Source organism: Ictalurus punctatus, unplaced genomic scaffold (assembly GCF_001660625.3).
Source record: "Ictalurus punctatus breed USDA103 unplaced genomic scaffold, Coco_2.0 tig00006686, whole genome shotgun sequence".
In the NCBI taxonomy this organism is placed as follows: domain Eukaryota; kingdom Metazoa; phylum Chordata; class Actinopteri; order Siluriformes; family Ictaluridae; genus Ictalurus; species Ictalurus punctatus.
The window spans coordinates 20,213-25,326 of record NW_026521117.1 but is presented as its reverse complement, the minus strand read 5'-3'; the positions used below and the strand labels follow the sequence as shown (position 1 = coordinate 25,326).

Below are 5,114 nucleotides of genomic sequence, written 5' to 3'. Positions count from 1 at the left end.
TGCTAGATTGGAACGAAAAGCTGAAGATTGGACAACGCTGCTTGAGACCAATCAGCATATAGACATATTTGCTTATTAAATATAAAACATTGACTATATAGATGGCTGATTGTGGAAAATGTACACCTCTCATCACAGTTTGCATGCTAGCTTGTCGCTAACAAAAGACAGACACGGAGAGACGGCATTTTCTAACATTTTCGCCCCTGTTCACGGGTCAAACGTGCCCTGTTGGATAATGCTGTGTTTACAAACAGCAAAGAAGCACTAAGAATTCAAGTGGGAAGCAGAAAGAGTTGTGGGAGGCCTGCAGAGAAGCCTATGGCACATTCTGTTGACCCATTTACTTTCAGGTAGGTGATTCCTTCCTTTTGTGCCAACTACCATAAAGTAGCTCCAGAAGCTCCGAGTTACAATCCGTGCATTGGCCAGGAATCAAACGCAGGTCAACTACTTGGAAGGCAGCTATGCTCACCTCTATACCACCAATGCCATGCTAGGCAATTCAACTCTGCTGAACAAAAGTTTAAGTATGTGCTCTTCTCATCAGCAGACCATAGGCAAGAGCCGAAGCGCAGCTCTGTCATGGTTTCTGTAGTGTGGTGGTTATCACGTTTGCCTAACACTCATCACTGTAGGATCAGGTCCTCCAGGAACAGCCGGAAAGCGACACCTTGGACAGAGCAGATTTCCTTCTTTTGTGCTTTTGTAGCAAAGCAGTTAACATTTGCTTACAAAATGAAAGGGAGTCTCTGGTTTTCCACAGAAAATGGAAGCCTGGCTCTTTCGTTGCTCAATAAGACTCTGTGCGTGACTGGAAAATTTTCCATAAAGTACTGGTCGCCAAGTTCACCTATCAGCAAGAGGTCTACGCCCGAAAAAGGCTGGGAGCGGTTTCCCTTCCATTGAGCTTTTGTAGCAAGGCAGATAATAGCTGCTTGCAATATCACGGGCAATCTCTGCTTTTCCACTGAATGTGGAAGCCTGGCTCTTTCCTTCATCAAGAAGACAAGAGTACTGATGCGCTTGACACGAGGTAGCGACTTGTAATTCCCCACCTCCAAGCGGGAAAACGCAATGCAAACGCACCCTCAACTTGAAATCGCCATTCGTCAACAGTGGGAAGTCTTCTCATCTACCAGTTCCTTCCCTGTTCACCGAGTGACGTCGAGTCGGCATGACGGATTCAGAACTCACAAAGTGGCACTGACCTCGGTCTTTATTTGCTTTAGATAAGGGTTGTCCAGTCTTCTCCAGAATGGGCCAGTGTCGTTGCAGGTTGTCATTCTAACCAAGCAGAAGCCACACTTTAGTCTATTGAAAGCCAAGATCAGCGGATCCAACAATTGGAATCAGGTGTGGCTCCTGCTAGATTGGAACGAAAAGCTGAAGATTGGACAACGCTGCTTGAGACCAATCAGCATATAGACATATTTGCTTATTAAATATAAAACATTGACTATATAGATGGCTGATTGTGGAAAATGTACAACCTCTCATCACAGTTTGCATGCTAGCTTGTCGCTAACAAAAGACAGACACGGAGAGACGGCATTTTCTAACATTTTCGCCCCTGTTCACGGGTCAAACGTGCCCTGTTGGATAATGCTGTGTTTACAAACAGCAAAGAAGCACTAAGAATTCAAGTGGGAAGCAGAAAGAGTTGTGGGAGGCCTGCAGAGAAGCCTATGGCACATTCTGTTGACCCATTTACTTTCAGGTAGGTGATTCCTTCCTTTTGTGCCAACTACCATAAAGTAGCTCCGAGTTACAATCCGTGCATTGGCCAGGAATCAAACACAGGTCAACTACTTGGAAGGCAGCTATGCTCACCTCTATACCACCAATGCCATGCGAGGCAGTTCAACTCTGCTGAACAAAAGTTTAAGTATGTGCTCTTCTCATCAGCAGACCATAGGCAAGAGCCGAAGCGCAGCTCTATCATGGTTTCTGTAGTGTAGTGGTTATCACGTTTGCCTAACACGCAAAAGGTCCCTGGTTCGAGACCGGGCAGAAACATGCTAGCAATTTTGAACTTTGCTTTAATAACTGACCGATTGTCATCACTGTAGGATCAGGTCCTCCAGGAACAGCCGGAAAGCGACACCTTGGACAGAGCAGATTTCCTGCTTTTGTAGCAAAGCAGTTAACATTTGCTTACAAAATGAAAGGGAGTCTTTGGTTTTCCACAGAAAATGGAAGCCTGGCTCTTTCGTTGCTCAATAAGAGTCTGTGCGTGACTGGAAAATTTTCCGTAAAGTACTGGTCGCCAAGTTCCCTATCAGCAAGAGGTCTACGCCCGAAAAAGGCTGGGAGCGGTTTCCCTTCCATTGAGCTTTTGTAGCAAGGCACATAACAGCTGCTTGCAAAATCACGGGCAGTCTCTGCTTTTCCACTGAATGTGGAAGCCTGGCTCTTTCCTTCATCAAGAAGACAAGAGTAATGATGCGCTTGACAAGAGGTTGCGACTTGTAATTCCCCACCTCCAAGCGGGAAAACGCAAAGCAAACGCACCCTCAACTTGAAATCGCCATTCGTCAACAGTGGGAAGTCTTCTCATCTACCAGTTCCTTCCCTGTTCATCGAGTGACGTCGAGTCGGCATGACGGATTCAGAACTCACAAAGTGGCACTTACCTCGGTCTTTATTTGCTTTAGATCAGGGTTGTCCAGTCTTCTCCAGAATGGGCCAGTGTGGTTGCAGGTTGTCATTCTAACCAAGCAGAAGCCACACTTTAGTCTATTGAAAGCCAAGATCAGCGGATCCAACAATTGGAATCAGGTGTGGCTCCTGCTAGATTGGAACGAAAAGCTGAAGATTGGACAACGCTGCTTGAGACCAATCAGCATATAGACATATTTGCTTATTAAATATAAAACATTGACTATATAGATGGCTGATTGTGGAAAATGTACAACCTCTCATCACAGTTTGCATGCTAGCTTGTCGCTAACAAAAGACAGACACGGAGAGACGGCATTTTCTAACATTTTCGCCCCTGTTCACGGGTCAAACGTGCCCTGTTGGATAATGCTGTGTTTACAAACAGCAAAGAAGCACTAAGAATTCAAGTGGGAAGCAGAAAGAGTTGTGGGAGGCCTGCAGAGAACCCCATGGCACATTCTCTTGACCCATTTATTTTTAGGTAGGTGATTCCTTCTTTTTGTGCCAACTAGCATAAAGCAGCTCCAGAGGCTCCGAGTTAGAATCCATGCATTGGCCGGGAATCGAACCCGGGTCAACTACTTGGAAGGCAGCTATGCTCACCTCTATACCACCAACGCCATGCTAGGCAGTTCAACTCTGCTGAACAAAAGTTTAAGTATGTGCTCTTCTCATCAGCAGACCATAGGCAAGAGCCGAAGCGCAGCTCTATCATGGTTTCTGTAGTGTAGTGGTTATCACGTTTGCCTAACACGCAAAAGGTCCCTGGTTCGAGACCGGGCAGAAACATGCTAGCAATTTTGAACTTTGCTTTAATAACTGACCGATTGTCATCACTGTAGGATCAGGTCCTCCAGGAACAGCCGGAAAGCGACACCTTGGACAGAGCAGATTTCCTGCTTTTGTAGCAAAGCAGTTAACATTTGCTTACAAAATGAAAGGGAGTCTTTGGTTTTCCACAGAAAATGGAAGCCTGGCTCTTTCGTTGCTCAATAAGAGTCTGTGCGTGACTGGAAAATTTTCCGTAAAGTACTGGTCGCCAAGTTCCCTATCAGCAAGAGGTCTACGCCCGAAAAAGGCTGGGAGCGGTTTCCCTTCCATTGAGCTTTTGTAGCAAGGCACATAACAGCTGCTTGCAAAATCACGGGCAGTCTCTGCTTTTCCACTGAATGTGGAAGCCTGGCTCTTTCCTTCATCAAGAAGACAAGAGTAATGATGCGCTTGACAAGAGGTTGCGACTTGTAATTCCCCACCTCCAAGCGGGAAAACGCAAAGCAAACGCACCCTCAACTTGAAATCGCCATTCGTCAACAGTGGGAAGTCTTCTCATCTACCAGTTCCTTCCCTGTTCATCGAGTGACGTCGAGTCGGCATGACGGATTCAGAACTCACAAAGTGGCACTTACCTCGGTCTTTATTTGCTTTAGATCAGGGTTGTCCAGTCTTCTCCAGAATGGGCCAGTGTGGTTGCAGGTTGTCATTCTAACCAAGCAGAAGCCACACTTTAGTCTATTGAAAGCCAAGATCAGCGGATCCAACAATTGGAATCAGGTGTGGCTCCTGCTAGATTGGAACGAAAAGCTGAAGATTGGACAACGCTGCTTAAGACCAATCAGCATATAGACATATTTGCTTATTAAATATAAAACACTGACTATATAGATGGCTGATTGTGGAAAATGTACACCTCTCATCACAGTTTGCATGCTAGCTTGTCGCTAACAAAAGACAGACACGGAGAGACGGCATTTTCTAACATTTTCGCCCCTGTTCATGGGTCAAACGTGCCCTGTTGGATAATGCTGTGTTTACAAACAGCAAAGAAGCACTAAGAATTCATGTTGGAAGCAGAAAGAGTTGTGGGAGGCCTGCAGAGAACCCCATGGCACATTCTCTTGACCCATTTATTTTTAGGTAGGTGATTCCTTCTTTTTGTGCCAACTAGCATAAAGCAGCTCCAGAGGCTCCGAGTTAGAATCCATGCATTGGCCGGGAATCGAACCCGGGTCAACTGCTTGGAAGGCAGCTATGCTCACCTCTATACCACCAATGCCACACTAGGCAGTTCAACCCTGCTGAACAAAAGTTTAAGTATGTGCTCGTCTCATCAGCAGACTATAGGCAAGAGCCGACTCGCAGCTTTGTCATGGTTTCTGTAGTGTAGTGCTTATCATGTTTGCCTAACATGCAAAAGGTCCCTGGTTTGAGACTGGGTAGAAACAAGCTAGCAATTTTGTACTTTGCTTTAATAACTGACCGGTTGTCATCACTGTAGGATCAGCTCCTCCAGGAACAGCCGGAAAGCGACACCTTGGACAGAGCAGATTTCCTTCTTTTGTGCTTTTGTAGCAAAGCAGTTAACATTTGCTTACAAAATGAAAGGGAGTCTCTGGTTTTCCACAGAAAGTGGAAGCCTGGCTCTTTCGTTGCTCAATAAGATTCTGTGCGTG

At 45.8% G+C, this 5,114-nt stretch overlaps 4 non-coding genes across 4 annotated transcripts; 2 read left to right on the top strand and 2 right to left on the bottom strand.

Annotated features, from left to right (window-relative positions):
- The first annotated feature begins 1,946 nt into the window (after positions 1–1,946).
- trnav-aac (transfer RNA valine (anticodon AAC)) lies at positions 1,947–2,019 on the top strand. The gene has a single exon. It is a non-coding gene; the product is annotated as a tRNA-Val (tRNA).
- Positions 2,020–3,212: 1,193 nt separating this feature from the next.
- On the bottom strand, positions 3,213–3,284 carry trnag-ucc (transfer RNA glycine (anticodon UCC)). The gene has a single exon. It is a non-coding gene; the product is annotated as a tRNA-Gly (tRNA).
- Positions 3,285–3,380: 96 nt separating this feature from the next.
- On the top strand, positions 3,381–3,453 carry trnav-aac (transfer RNA valine (anticodon AAC)). The gene has a single exon. It is a non-coding gene; the product is annotated as a tRNA-Val (tRNA).
- Positions 3,454–4,645: 1,192 nt separating this feature from the next.
- On the bottom strand, positions 4,646–4,717 carry trnag-ucc (transfer RNA glycine (anticodon UCC)). Its single transcript has one exon. It is a non-coding gene; the product is annotated as a tRNA-Gly (tRNA).
- Between the last annotated feature and the right edge of the window lie 397 nt (positions 4,718–5,114).